A 15661-nucleotide genomic window follows, 5' to 3' on the forward strand; every position below is an offset into this window, starting at 1 on the left:
CACATGTGAGAGGGAAACTGACATCCATTCATCTGAATGTCTGCATAGTGCATTTGGCTGTGGAGGCTCAATTCTCACTATGCTGCTTTTCCAGGGTTCCCCATTTTGTGGATTCAGTTGTATTTATTTTATTTCTTTTATTTTATTCGATTTATATCCCGCCCTACCCCACCGAGGTGGGCTCATGTGTAGGCTCCATGTGTAGGCTCCATATACATGTTCAACTTAACGTGCCGAGGTTGGGGGGTGAGGCCTGGCATCATAATGAAGCTGCTCCCTGATCAAATTAATATACCCTAGACACATCATCTTTCCTGGTAAGTATTTGGATGGGAGACCATCACAGAAGTCCAGGGTTGTGACACAGAAGCAGGAAATGGCAAACCACCCCTGAACATGTCTTGGCTTGAAAACCCCATAAGGGGTTGCATAAGTCACCTTTGACTTGACACTTTCCACCACCACCAGACACATTATCAGAAACAATAACTGTTGGATTGTTGATTAAAGATGTTCACATGGGTAATTAGATTTGAGTTCAGTAGCCCATTAGAGTCTAACCATTTTTCAGCTTTCAAGAGTCAAAAGCCCCTTTGTCCAATACTAGATGGATAATTTCAGGTGGGTAGCCATGCTGGTTTGCAGTAGAAGATCCGGATTTGAGTCCACTCATCCCTTAGAGACCAAAAAAAAAAAAGATTCCCAAAGTATCATATTTGGAGAGTCCAGGTCAGGACCGGATCTACATTTTTTTGGGAGGGGGGCAAGATTAAAAAATGACGTCCCCTTATGGGTCCATTATATCTTATGGGCTCATAGAATAGAATGGACTCCATATCCAATTTGGCACCCCCTCCCCCTTTGGTAGCACCCAGGGCAAGCACCTCCTCTGCTCCCCCGAGATCCGGCCCTGGTCCAGGCTCTCTTCATCAGAGTTCTTTGACTCTCGAAGGTTTGTACCCTAGAAATCTTGTTGGTCTTTCAGGTGTTACTGGGTTCACATCTTGCTCTTCCATGTGGATGTATCACTGTTTCATCACATGGGGTACTCTTTGGATGGACAACCCCTAATCTCCATCTCACCCCCTCTAAATTAGAGGCAGCATGCATATCGCACTGTCATTTCCTGTAAAATATTGTTTTTACATCAATGGATGCTAAATGTAAAACAATTTTCCACATTTTTTAAAAAAAGTTATATTAAAATGCATTTTTATGTTTATACACAGGGCTTTTTTTGTAGCAGGAACTCCTTTGCATATTAGGCCATACATCCCTAATGTAGCCAATCCTCCTGGAGCTTACAGTAGGCCCTGGTACTAACAGCCCTGTAAGCTCTTGGAGGAGTGGCTACATCAGGGGTGTGTGGCCTAATATGCAAAGGAATTCCTGCTACAAAAAAAAGCCCTGATTCTACATAACTGTAGTTGGTATGCAAATTGAAGATGGCACCCTCTTTTTCTTGATGGCACAGATGTGTGGAGGGGAGGAACAGTCTTCCTTTCAGGTAAACAGAGTATATGATTCAAACTTAGTCAATATTTTGAGAGAAATTCCTAATAGCCTTTAAAAAAGAAAGAAGAAGAATGCTCTTTTTTGCAAGCTCTTGGAGGACTGGCTACATCAGGGGTGTGTGGCCTAATATGCAAAGGAGCTCCTGCTAGAATTCCACACTTGCCTGTCAATAATCAAATTGTTGGCTGCTTTCATAAGTAAATATTATAGCATCTGTCAAAAGTTTCTTAAAAGTTCAAATGTTTCCCATGCACTCAAGGTCCAAGCCACAATATTTTTTGTGAGTTAAATTCAGCAGCACATTTCAGTTTTAGTTGACCCTTCCCTTCCTCAGAGCAATGTGCGGCCACCATAAGAACATAAGAGAAGCCATGTTGGAGCAGGCCAATGGCCCATCCAGTCGAACACTCTGTGTCACACAGTGGCCAATATATGTGTGTGTGTATACACACACATACATATACACACATGTATACACACACACATATATACTGTGGCTAATAGCCACTGATGAACCTCTGCTCCATATTTTTATCCAATCCCCTCATAAAGCTGGCTATACTTGTAGCCGCTGCCACCTCCTGTGACAGTGAATTCCATATGTTAATTCCACATGGTAGAAGTTGCCATTTTCTCTAGGGGATCTGATCTCTGGAGATTGGTTGTAATTCCAGGAGAACTCAAGGTCCCACCTGAAAATTGGCAACCCTAAATTGCAAATTATGAAAGCCTCTAAATCTTCCCCAAAAGCCCTAAATTTCAATGGCAGAACAGCATACCTTGGGAAGAGTAGGAAATTTTATGGAAAACTCTGAAATGTGACATAGCCTAGGTTTGTAGTACTTAATCCAGCCCCGGGGGGGGGGGGATTCTCTTGTCCAGGGCTTTTTTTTTTTTGCAGGAACTGCTTTGCATATTAGGCCACACACCCTGGATGCAACCAGTCCTCCAAGAGTTTACAGTAGGCCCTGTAATAAGAGCCCTGTAAGCTCCAGGAGGGTTGGCTACATCAGGGGTGTGTGGCCTAATATGCAAAGCAGTTCCTGTTACAAAAAAAAAAAGCCCGGCTCTTTGCAAATGCTGGCATCCACAATGACATCCCACTTTATCCTTTACTCTGGCAATCACAGCTCAGGAATGAGATCATGATTTCAGGCCAGCAGGGATGCTTCTGAGACTATCAGCTGTGGCAGAGATTACATCCCATAGTGTCCTTCTCCTTCCCTTAGGAAGATGCCCGTATATTGGCTGAGAAAGGGTACTCAACGCCAAATGGGACTTCCATGCTCTGACAAGTGTTGCGTTGTTGGGGGCTGATACATGCAATATGGCAGCTTTATTTTTCAGCACATATTCTTTGGCTCTCTCGCTAGTGAGACTTAGCCCCCCATTTGGGGATTTCTGGCTTCGACCACATCCGAGTGGCATCAGTGTTACCTGCAGTTCTGTAAATTGTCTCAAAAACCTGTATATATGGATGCACACACTGTATGCTCCCCGACTGTATAGTTTTATCATTATTTTAACTCTTTTTCTATTGAATTTAGAGATAATTTTTTATAAAGCAGATGATAACAGGCGTTGTATAAAATATCACAAATTGTACATTAATCTGACTTGATATATGAGATGTATAGAATTGTTTTGTAAAGCATTCTGGTTTCATGTATACAGCAACTAGAGGCTTAAATATTATCCCCTACCCCCTTGATAGGGTTCCCCTCCAGTTCTCTATCTATACTTTCTGAGCATTCTCTATCTTGGTTTTGTTAGTTAGCAAAAAAAACAACTTTAGAGTTTCTTAGGATTTATATTTGCAAATAAGAACTCGGGATTGTTTTGTACTTTCAGTTGTAAAAAATAAATAAATGTATCTGCCGTAAGAACTACATGACTTCTTGTTCACATTTTTATATTTATATCTCACTGCTGAGGGTTCAGATTTATTGTCTACCCAGTTTCTAAATTATAGATCATCAATGTACCCCGCAATGGAGGGGAAATATGACCTGCAACAGGGCTGTTCCATTGTGCGCTGAAAAAAATTCCCTGCGTGCCAGCACAACTCACTGGTTGTAGAGCCAGCAATGGGAATTCCAGGAACTTTCTGTCTTCTGTGCTATTGAGCCCTCTGAATATGTTTTACAAATCTAACTGAAAAACTACTGAAACCATCTTTGCACAGAACACTATGAATATCAGAAGCTGGAGTCCAACTATTTGGTATGGTTTTCTGTCTTCTCCTTCCTTGGAGACTTTCTCAAGTACTCGACCTCACTCGTGCAGAACATGTATTTTCTCCTAAGGTATGGCTACTCCTAATTCGTGAGTCATGTTGACACTTAATGTACATCTTGTGCCTTGCCCACCAGTAGAGTTGGCAGTGGGGACATGGAGAGGTGTGCACAATGTTACCAATGCTACTACATCACTTCTAGGGGAAATTGGAGGGCTTCTGGCAAGTCCTAGAGCTGCCCTACATCACTTCTGGGTTTCCCCAGAAAGGACTACTAGGTTTTCCCAGAAGGGACCTAGACTGTTTTCGCACACAGCTCATCTCGCAGTCACAATCCTGTTCCCTCCGTAGCGTCTGGTCGGATTTCCCACCATCTGCGCCAAAGTTACAGGAAGTGCCGCAGCTTTTGTGTAGCAAACGTAAACTGCTAAAACCCAGTTTACGTTTGCTACGCAAAAGCCGCGGCACTTCCTGTAATTCCGGCACAGATGGTGGGAAATCCGACAGATGCTGTGGAGGGAACAGGATTGTGACTGCGAGGTAAGCTGTGTGTGAAAAAGGTTATAGTGATGTCAATTTCACTGTGTTTTCTCCCATCACCTCTCAGAGAGGGGATGGGAACAGAACAAGGCCAACTGGAGACAACCCTCCATAGCAACAGTCCTAGCAAGCCCTACCCCACCACTGAGGAATTCTATCTGTGCTCACAGGTTATGATGGTAACACTAAGGGCTGTAGAATCATAACATCATCAGGTAAATAATAAAAGCCCAAGCGTGGTGGCAATTCTCAGGATTTTTATTGGATGGATGTGGCTTGAGCAGGATTGGCTCACACTGTCTCTGCCGTGCCATTGGCTGAGTCTGCTCTCTCCTGCCCACTGCCAGCCCTCATCAGGCAAGAACCCCAGCAGAAGGCCACTGACCTTCAATGGAGACAGTTTTCTCCTGACAGGGAGCTTACTGAGCAGGACTACTTCTCCTCAGGGCCTGTTATAGGAAGTCCAGGACAGTCCATCTGAGAGCAGCCAAGGAGGTGTGAGGGTGTAAAACAGGGGAAAGATTTGTGGTGCCTGGCCCCCCAGCCCCCCCCTTCCCCAGCTACGGGCCTGTGCTCATGAGAAAATAGTTGGGTTCCTTCTCTTCAACTGAGGCAAAAAGAATGTTCATTCACAGCAGGGAGGGGCCCTTTCCACCTGCCAATACTCTTCACTCTTTCTATTCCAATTAGGCTACAGTGGACTCATATGACAGAATGGTTCACACTGATTATTATGACTCTTGTACATACATTTATGTATTAAAATATTTATATCTAATCGTCCATGTTTCATAGTGGCTTTTAAAAAAAAAAGCACAGAACCCCCCCCCCCCCAAAAAAAAAAAAATTACATGAAATACAAACAAACCTCTCCAGCTCACTTTTCTGCCATGAACTGTACCAGGACTTCATCCTCCCTCAAAAGGTTGAATAGGATGTTTATCATTACCTCCTATACCTAGGGAGTGTAGGAATCAACTTCCCTTCATCTGGGAGGCCAGTGCTATAGGTGGGAATGAACACCCTTGAAGCTGTAGCTGATTTAACAGCAATAAGAGAGAGTAACAGCCAAGAGAGAATCATTTGAGATTACATACAGATTCATCCCAGGATGGTTTTTCAAGCAAGTGGGTTCCAGCTTGTCTCTATGAATCATATTAAGAGCAAAACCAACATACACTTTGATCTCATTTATGGTTATCAGTAATGCTCATCATCATGGTGGATTTATTTAGATAGCTCTTTAGATATTTATACTCTGCTTTGTTCCCCAGTGGCTTACATCCTCCCTTCCTTAATTTTTACCCTCACAGCTGTGTGAGGTAGATTAGGTGAAGAGTGCATGACTCACCCAAAGTCACCCAGAGAATTCCATTGGAGAGCCGGGATTCAAACTTATACCTAGACTCTAACTATGGCACCTACTGGAGAGAACTGGGAAGGTGAGAGCAGCAGGGCAGCGCACATGTTCGGAGCCTGCCTTCCCTTGCTGTGGAAGACCCATGGCAAGGGAAGGCAGTCTCCAAGGAGCCACACTCGAAGGGAGAGGGGCCAGGTGCCCCTGCCGGCAAGGCGGTGCCCTAGGCAGCTTCCTACCAGGCGTACTCCTACGTGTTGGCCCTGGCTGCAGTTATAGGAACGGATGACAGCTCTACTTTTAATCAATTCACAAGAACCCTCTACATTTCAACTCGGCTTCAGTGAATGTTGTAAGGTGTTTTTTTTCTATATTCTTGTCTTTTTCTCCATTACATTTTTCCATCACTGAAGGTGTTTTCCCTTAACATGTCCTCCAATCTACCCTTGTCAAAAGTAGACAGGATAATGACAGGCAAATAGTATACAGTTTGTGTGAAACAAAGACTATCTTTTCTCTCTGGAGGAATGATTCAATCGAACTATATTTCAGTGTACAAAATAAGCATTTCAGATTCTCAGTCATCACCTGAAACTACACCAAGGTTCTTTCTTTTGTGCAAATTCACTTCCCCCCCCATCCACCTTCACTCTTCAGAAATGTCTTTTAATCTAGCAACATGACTTTACGTCTACCTGTAGGGCATGTTGCAAAGGTTTTTCTTTCGAAAATTAGGTCTAAGTGCTGTTGCAATTTCCCGGCATCTATTTATAAACATAGTAGCCATTTTGAAAGCCATATTGGATGAGAAAACATAATGGTCTTTGCAGGCTGAGAATGGCAGGGACATTTCACTGATGGTTTCACCCTAGCTGAACCTTTCTCTCTCTCCCTGAAGTGCTGATATGCTTTGAGGGATGCCCTTCAGCTTCCAGAAAAAGACTCATCCCAAATAAAAAGATCAGGAACTACACTAATTTGATTGGGAATTCAGAAACTCTCAACCAGTATAACAGGAATGGGCACAGGGTATGGTTGCAAACCAGATGTTGCAGCAACTTTGCTACATTAAACACATCTGTTTCTGCCCAGTGCCTAGATGGGAGACCTCCTGGAATCCCTATGCGTGCCACCTGGAGATCCTGATAGAACAATAAAGGAACATTTTTTGTAAGAGTAAATATATGGATTTCCTGCATTGTGCAGGGGGCGTACTAGATGACCCTGGAGGTCCTGTCAAATTCTATGCTTTTGTGATTATCAGATCACTGTTCATGCATCCAGCCTGACACAAAGCTTTCTCTCTACCAGCAAAGATCTGAAGGGGCTGAAGGATTTTCTTGCATGCCTGTTGGCTTTCCCAAAGAGGACAACCTTGTCATACACACAAAACTGCTGGGGAGCCATTAGTCCATCTCTGACATTAGACTAACCCAAGGCATTTTTTGTAGCAGGAACTCTTTTGCATATTAGACCACACACCCCTGATGTAGCCAATCCTCCAGGACCTTACAGGGCTCTTCTTAAAGGGTCTACTGTAAGCTCTTGGAGGACTGGCTACTTCAGGGGGGTGTAGCCTAATTTGTAAAGGAGTTCCTGCTACAAAAAAAGCCCTGGGCTAACCTCGAATAGCATTTGGGAGGGGGGAAACAGAGAAGATCCACAGAGCACATTTTTCACCCTCCCCAGCTTTCTTTGCCAGGAGGAGTGGAGTTTCTGGGTTCACAGCCAGGCTGTGACCAGGGAAGCTCTTATTAATTTAATTAATTTAAAATATTTCTATTCTCCCTTATCTCCTTGGATTCCAGGCAACTGCCACCCTGCTTGGGGTTGTTGACATGAAAGGGGTGCATCCTATTCCATTATTCATGTATTTTATCTCCTTAATATGTTTTTTATCCAGCCTTGTCAAGGGCTGGATAGGAAGAAATATGTGATCAACAGTTTACGGCACTTACATTCTAGACTTGCTCCTGAACTGTAGAGGCAACAGAGGTGCAAACAGAGCAGTGAGAGAACACACAACAGCACTTTGGTATTCCTATCATCTCTCCAATAGCACACTTATAGGAAACAGGAGACATGCAAGGCCGGCCCTGCCACTAGGCAAACTAGGCAATTGCCTAGGTCACCAGCATCTGGGGTGATGAATTGTGCACCCACCATATGACTCGATGACGTTATCAGTGCGGGGGGGAGGGCACCAGAAGTTAGCCTTGCCTAGGGTGCCAGACCGTCTAGGGCCAGCCCTGGAGACATGAGTTTGAATCCCACCAAGGATGGTGGTTTCAAGAATTCAGAGCCTACCTTCAGTCAAATAGCAACATAAGGTAGAAGCAGGAGTATGATGCATACATTACATGGTCTGGAGCAGTCCTCTAAAGATACGCTCAAGTGGGCACACAGCTGATAGACACATTCAAAATCTCTCAATAGCCCTACTATTGACATTTGCCACATATACTAGAGCAGGAAGGACTACACTGGGAATGTACAGCATATCTGAGGTCTCTGGTTCAAGTCTTGAATGGACTAGCTACCAGAGATCCCTAGGCTTCCCAATCTCCAGGTCCCAGGGGGGGATCCCCTGGTTTTACAGGCTTCCCCCCGCCCCCAGTCAGCTGGCCAGCAGGGAAAGCCCTGCGCCCATAGCCACCATGCAGCTCTAGATCTCCGGCAGGTTTAGAAACCTGCAAACAAGTCTGTTTCAAAATGTGTGTGTGTGTCTGTGTGCCTTTAAAGTTGAGCAGGAAGTACTTCATGGGAAGGGTCAGCAACACAGTCCTTCGGTTTGTTTTGCTTTCATTTTAAAGCAACTAAGTGTGTGTGTGTGTGTGTGTGTGTGAGAGAGAGAGAGAGAGCAGCGTAGCCCCTGTTCTTTTCAGATGTTGTTGTGGAGGAACCAGACCCAGTAAGTGTGTGTGTGTGTGAGAGAGAGAGGGGGGGGGGGTTTCCAATCCTCAGGTTTGGAGGCCCTCCACCCTGCTTTAGGGTCATCAGAAAGTGGGGGCAGGGGGAAAGGAAATGTCTTAAATGTCTACTGGGCAATTATTTCCTATGGAGAACGAATCCCATAGGTAATAATGGAGAATTGATCCACGGGTATTGGGGGCTCTGAGGGGGCTGGGTTTTTTTTTTTTAGGTAGAGGCACCACATTTTCAGTATTGCATCTAGTGCCTCTCCTCAAAATACTCCCCAAGTTTCAAAATGATTGGACCAGAGGGTCCAATTCTATGAGCCCAAAAAGAAGGTGCTCCTATCCTTCATTATTTTCTATGGAAGGAAGGCATTTTAAAAGATGTGCTGTCCCTTTAAATGTGATGGCCAGAACTCCCTTGGAGTTCAATTACACTTGTCACACCTTTGCTCCTGGCTCTGCCCCCAAAGTCTCCTGGCTCCGCCCCCAAAGTCCCTAGATATTTCTTGAATTGGACTTGGCAACCCTAGAGATCCCTGTGCTGAGACCTAAATACAGTTGTGGCCTTGCATCACCAAACACAATTGCTTAGGTAGGGCTCATTCATTCCCACACACCAACCATTTTGGTCATCAATCCAACCCATATACCCTCCCCTACTCCAAGTCATCCCAGCCACCTTTGTAATGTACCCTTCCCCATCTCATTGTACCATCTGCATCACTTACTGTCAGAATCCATGCTATGTCTTCTGTCATGGCTTTGTGATTGTTTCAGGTTTAGTATTGTATTGTCTGAACTTTGCAATGTTACATGGCACATCCTTGGGGAATGATTGGGAAGAGACATGAAAACATTCATTTCTGAATTGGTCAGGAGCCTGCTTGTATTGATTACTTTCATTCCTACATTGTCTCTGCAATGAGAAGGGTGATGTACTATAGCAACTCAATAAAGCTTCACCTAGATTTCCATAGAGGAAGTCTACTTGATTGTTACTTGACAAACCTCACACTTACATGATACAAGCCATGACCAGGAAGGTGGTGCAATCTGTGGATCCTTTCTGTTTCTCTTGCTAGAACACAGGTCTTCAGGCCATGAAGAACACACTCAGTACCAGGGGTGGAATTCTAGCAAGAGATCCTTTGCATATTAGACCACATACCCCTGATGTAGCCAATCCTCCCAGAGCTTACAAGGCTCTTTTTTTGTTAGCTCTTGGATGATTAAGAACATAAGGGAACATAAGAGAAGCCATGTTGGATCAGGCCAATGGCCCATCCAGTACAACACTCTGTGTCACACAGTGGCCAAGAAAATTATATATATTATGTTATATATAAATTATATATAAAAAAATTATAACCCCCTCTTGAAGCTGTCTATGCTTGTAGCCGCCACCACCTCCTGTGGCAGTGAATTCTACACGTTAATCACCCTTTGGGTGAAGAAGTACTTCCTTTTATCTGTTTTAACCTGACTGCTCAGCAATTTCATTGAATGCCCACGAGTTCTTGTATTGTGAGAAAGGGAGAAAAGTACTTCTTTCTCTACTTTCTCCATCCCATGCATTATCTTGTAAACCTCTATCATGTCACCCTGCAGTTGATGTTTCTTCAAGCTAAAGAACCCCAAGCGCTTTAACCTTTCTTCATAGGAAAAGTGTTCCAACCCTTTAATCATTCTAGTTGCCCTTTTCTGGACTTTTTCCAATGCTATAATATCCTTTTTGAGGTGTGGTGACCAGAATTGCACACAGTATTCCAAATGAGACCGCACCATTGATTTAAACAGGGGCATTATGATACTGGCTGATTTGTTTTCAATTCCCTTCCTAACAATTCCCAGCATTGTGTCGGCCTTTTTTATTGCAATCGCACACTGTCTTGACATTTTCAGTGAGTTATCTACCATGAGCCCAAGATCTCTCTCTCGGTCAGTCTCTGCCAGTTCACACCCCATCAACTTGTATTTGTAGCTGGGATTCTTGGCCCCAATGTGCATTACTTTGTACTTGGCCACATTGAACCTCATCTGCCATGTTGATGCCCACTCACCCAGCCTCAACAGATCCCTTTGGAGTGCCTCACAATCCTCTCTGGTTCTCATCACCCTGAACAATTTATTGTCATCTGCAAACTTGGTCACTTCACTGCTCACTCCCAACTCCAAATCATTTATGAACAAGTTAAAGAGCACGGGACTCAGTACTGAGCCCTGCAGCACCCCACTGTTTACCGTCCTCCACTGTGAAGACTGCCCATTTATACTCACTCTCTGCTTCCTATTAATTAGCCAGTTTTTGATCCACAATAAGGCCTGTCCTTTTACTCCATGACTCTCGAGTTTTCTAAGGAGCCTTTGATGAGGAACTTTATCAAAAGCTTTCTGGAAGTCATGGTAAACAACATCTATTGGGTCTCCTTTGTCCACATGTTTGTTCAACTCCTCAAAGAACTGTAACAGGTTAGTGAGGCAAGATCTTCCCTTACAGAACCCATGCTGAGTCTTCCTCAATGTGCCTACTCATTCTGTCCTTGAGAATGGTTTCTACCAACTTTCCCAGTATTGAAGTCAGACTGACTGGCCTGTAATTTCCCGGATCTCCTCTGGAACCCTTTTTAAAGATGGGGATGACATTTGCTACCTTCCAGTCCTTAGGAACGGAGGCAGATTTCAATGAAAGATTACAGATTTTTGTCAGAAGATCCACAAGTTCAACTTTGAGTTCTTTCAGAACTCTTGGATGTATGCCATCTGGACCTGGTGACTTATTAGTTTTTAATTCGTCTATCATTTGTAGGACCTCCTCTCTTGTCTACATCAGGGGTGTGTGGCCTAATATGCAAAGGAACTCCTGCTAGAATTCCACCCCTGCTCAGTACCATGCTAGAGTATGTCCCATAGTGATAATAGCTCTGGTCAATCAGGAACAGGGAGCTGGTGGGAACCGATTCTTACATACCAAGCCTTAATCAAATGGGGACACAGCTATGAAGTGGTGATTCTGAGATTAGAGAGGTTGCCAGAGCATCAGATAGTGGATGCAAAGCTCCCAGAATTACAACTGATCTCCAGACAACAGAAATCAGTTCTCTTGGAGAAAATGGCTGCTTTGGAGGGTAGACTCTATGACAGGGGTGTCAAACATGCAGCCTGGGGGCAGAATCAGGCCCCCAGAGGGCTCCTATCAGGCCCCCAAGCAACTGGCTGCAATCTGCTTCCTTCTCCCTCTCCCTTGCTTCCTTCTGCATAACAGATTGCTTTGCAAGGCTTGCTCAATTGCACAGGAGCTACAAAGCCTCTATTTTCTCCATTGGCTGAGGCTTCTCCCTTGGGGGATGAAGGGGAAAGGCAGAGCTTGCTTTTCCAGGCTCTCTCAATTGCAGAGCAGCGCTGCTGAGTTAAGCTTCTATTGGCTGAGGCTCCTTCCCTGGTCCTCTGGAGAGGGAGGGAAAAAGCCAAAGCTTCCTTTGCCCAGTTTCCTGAATCCTATGGGAGAAATACAAAGAAAGCACCTTAACACCAACAAGTGCTCATGTTTTAAGTATGCTTTTAATTTTTTTTAAATCTTTAATTGTGTTTGTCTGTGTCCTTTATAAAGTTTAAATCTCTGCTATCTAATCTTAAATAGGAACAGACATGGCCCGGTCCGACATGGCCTGGCCTACAAGGTCTCATTTATGTCAGATTCAGCCCTTATAATAAAATGAGTTTGACACCCCTGAGGCATTATGCCTCCCTTCCCCAAACTCCCCAGGATCCACCATCAAAATTTGCAGGAATTTCACAATCCAGACCTGGCAACTCTAGAGACTACATTTTCCAATAGCTTCTGACTCAGTAGTGGTCCATTAGTGGCTATTAGCCACAGGGTATAGATGGAACTCTCTGCCTGGGGCAAGTGATGCTCTGTATTCTTGGTGCTTGGTGGGGCAACAGTGGGGAGGGCTTGTAGTGTCCTGGCCCTACTAGTGGACGTCCTGATGGCACCTGGTTCTTTTTTGGCCACTGTGTGACACAGAGTGTTGGACTGGATGGGCCATTGGCCTGATCCAACATGGCTTCTCTTATGTTCTTATATTCTCATGCTCCAGTCCATACCCAAACCCGGCAACCCTTTGTGACCAAGCATATTATTCAGTGCCCAGTGATGTACATTTCTTCAACTCCTCCAACCAGCTTGCACACACAAGGAAATGAAAGACAAGCCCATTTCAGGCTTGAATGTTATAGAAGCTCACAATCTCCTTTTATCAGTTTCTCTCATTAGAAGTCTTCCCCCATGCACACACCTTTCTTTAAAATAAACTGTTGTTACTGAGGAGGTAAGATTTCCTGCCATAAAGCAGTGTGAGATTCATGCTAATAGAAGCAGCTCTGGAAAATCTCAGGTCCCAAACAGATACGTGACCTGCAAAGCTGTAAGAACCTGACACCTTCCATTGGAATATTTATTCTTATTTTCACAGCAAGTCAAAGCTACCTCTATCGAGGCCTGCTCCATGAATCTGCATCTGAAGCCCTCCCCCCAAAAAAGGCAGGGGGAAGCCTGTAAAACCAGGGGATCCCCCCCTGGGACCTGGAGATTGGGAAGCCTAGGGATCTCTGGTAGCTAGTCCATTCAAGACTTGAACCAGAGACCTCAGATATGCTGTACATTCCCAGTGTAGTTCTTCCTGCTCTAGTATATGTGGCAAATGTCAATAGTAGGGCTATTGAGAGATTTTGAATGTGTCTATCAGCTGTGTGCCCACTTGAGCGTATCTTTAGAGGACTGCTCCAGACCATGTAATGTATGCATCATACTCCTGCTTCTACCTTATGTTGCTATTTGACTGAAGGTAGGCTCTGAATTCTTGAAACCACCATCCTTGGTGGGATTCAAACTCATGTCTCCAGGGCTGGCCCTAGACGGTCTGGCACCCTAGGCAAGGCTAACTCTCAATACTTTAAAGTTCCCTTGCTGTGGTACTCCACTATGATACACTCGTGTCAACACAAGCCCTTCCTCTCATTTTACATTATCACAGAGTTATGAAGGTCAGGGCTTTTCTTGTAGAAGAAGCCCAGCAGGAACTCATTTGCATATTAGGCCACATTGTTTCGCACAGGGCTTTGTGCAGAAAAAGCACAGCAGAAACTCATTTGCATATTAGGCCACCCCTAACACTAAGCCAGCTGGAACTGCGTTCCTGTGCGTTCCTGCTAAAAAAAAAAAAAAAAAAAGCCACGATGAAGCTTAAAGATGGATGGTGGATTTGATTTGATGTATCATAAGCAAGTGCACCAGCCACACAACCTGAAAAGAGTTTTCTCAGAAACTTCAGTCTTGATAGAGGATTTTTTTAAAGCTACTTGTAATTTATCTTTAAGAAGGGATTTTAAAAAAGAGATCTTCTAAGCTAGGGGTGGTCAACGGTAGCTCTCCAGATGTTTTCCCCTACAACTCCCATCAGCCCCAGCCAGCATGGCCAATGGCTGGGGCTGATGGGAGTTGTAGGCAAAAACATCTGGAGAGCTACCGTTGGCCACCCCTGTTCTAAGCCAGAGCTTTTTTTGAGCAGAAACACACAGGAACGCAGTTCTGGCTGGCTTGACATCAGGATGTGTGGCCTAATATGCAAATGAGTTCCCTTTTTGTAGGAAATGCCCTATGTGAAACAGTGGTAATGTCAGGGGGTGTGGCCTGATATGCAAATGAGTTCCTGCTGGGCTTTTTCTATTAAAAAAGCCCTGTTCTAAGCTAGTCATTCTCAGCTTGAGTGCTGGGATTGGTGTCTTCCACTCACATTTGAGCCAGGGATCATGAAGGCTTATCCATGGGATGCTTAGTTCAATACCAAGCCTGTGCTGAGTATGACTGTTTCTTCTTGCAATAAAGTGTTCATGGCACACATTGGCACCAAGCTGAGGACCGCAGCTTTAGAAGAATGTAACTCTGGCACTTGAAATGTAACACAATGCTGGCTTACAGAGAGAGAGGTTAACACATGGAATTCACTACCATAGGAGGTGGTGGCAGCTATTAACACAGAGAACTTCAAGAGTGGATTGGATAAACATATGGAGAAGAGGTCCATCAGTGGCTGTTAGCCCCAGGGTATAGATGGAACTCTCTGTCTAGGGCAGTGATGCTTTTTATTCTTGGCTTTTGGGGGAGGGCAACAGTGGGAGGGCTTCTAGTGTCCTGGCCCCACTGGTGGACCTCCTGATGGCACCTGATTTTTTGGCCACTGTGTGACACAGAGTGTTGGACTGGATGAGACACTGACCTGATCCAACATGGCTTCTCTTATGTTCTTAACCCAAAACAACGATTAATTAGTCATATTAAAATAATCTTAAAATGAAAACAGAGTACCCCAATGCCAAAAACAGAAACAACAGAATACAGGCTAGCCGTGCTCAAGCTCACATCCTTTAACTCTGGTGGAGGAATAAAACATTCAAATATAATCAATTGGAACAATATGGTTTTATAACTGTGCTATACAATTATTTTACCACCAGTATTATTCCACAAATCACAAAAACCCCTGTTGAAATAGCTGCTGTTCCACATTTATTTGAAAAATCATAGAACATTAAGACAACCGTAAAAATAGATCTGGCTATAATTTTATTTTAAATAGGCACAGGCACCACTATTATGAAATAATTATAGACCTTTGGTTAATACCTCTTCCATCTGGAATTATGAATAACTGAAGCACATGTGAAGGGTATAACTTAATCCAGGCAATTATAAACCTCAGGTGCTCATGCCATAGAAGCAGTCCTTCAGGACTTTAGAGACGTGTACTCCCTGAGCATGTGTGTGAGGGTGAAGTGTTGTCAAATCACAGTCAATCCATGGCAACCCCATCGGGTTTTCAAGGCAAGTGATTAAGCAGAGGTTGTTTGCCATTGCCTTCTTCTGTAAAGTCTTCCTTGGTGGTCTCCCATCCAAGTTCCAACCCTGTTTAGCTTCTGAGATCTGATGAGATCAGGGGGTATCCTATCCCATTCCACATGGAGATGTGGCATCATCACACGCACAAAAGCTTGAGACCAACACAAGGGAGGGTGATTGGAGCTAGCCGCCCTGAG

Source organism: Heteronotia binoei, chromosome 16, assembly GCF_032191835.1.
Source record: "Heteronotia binoei isolate CCM8104 ecotype False Entrance Well chromosome 16, APGP_CSIRO_Hbin_v1, whole genome shotgun sequence".
Classification (NCBI taxonomy): Eukaryota; Metazoa; Chordata; class Lepidosauria; order Squamata; family Gekkonidae; genus Heteronotia; species Heteronotia binoei.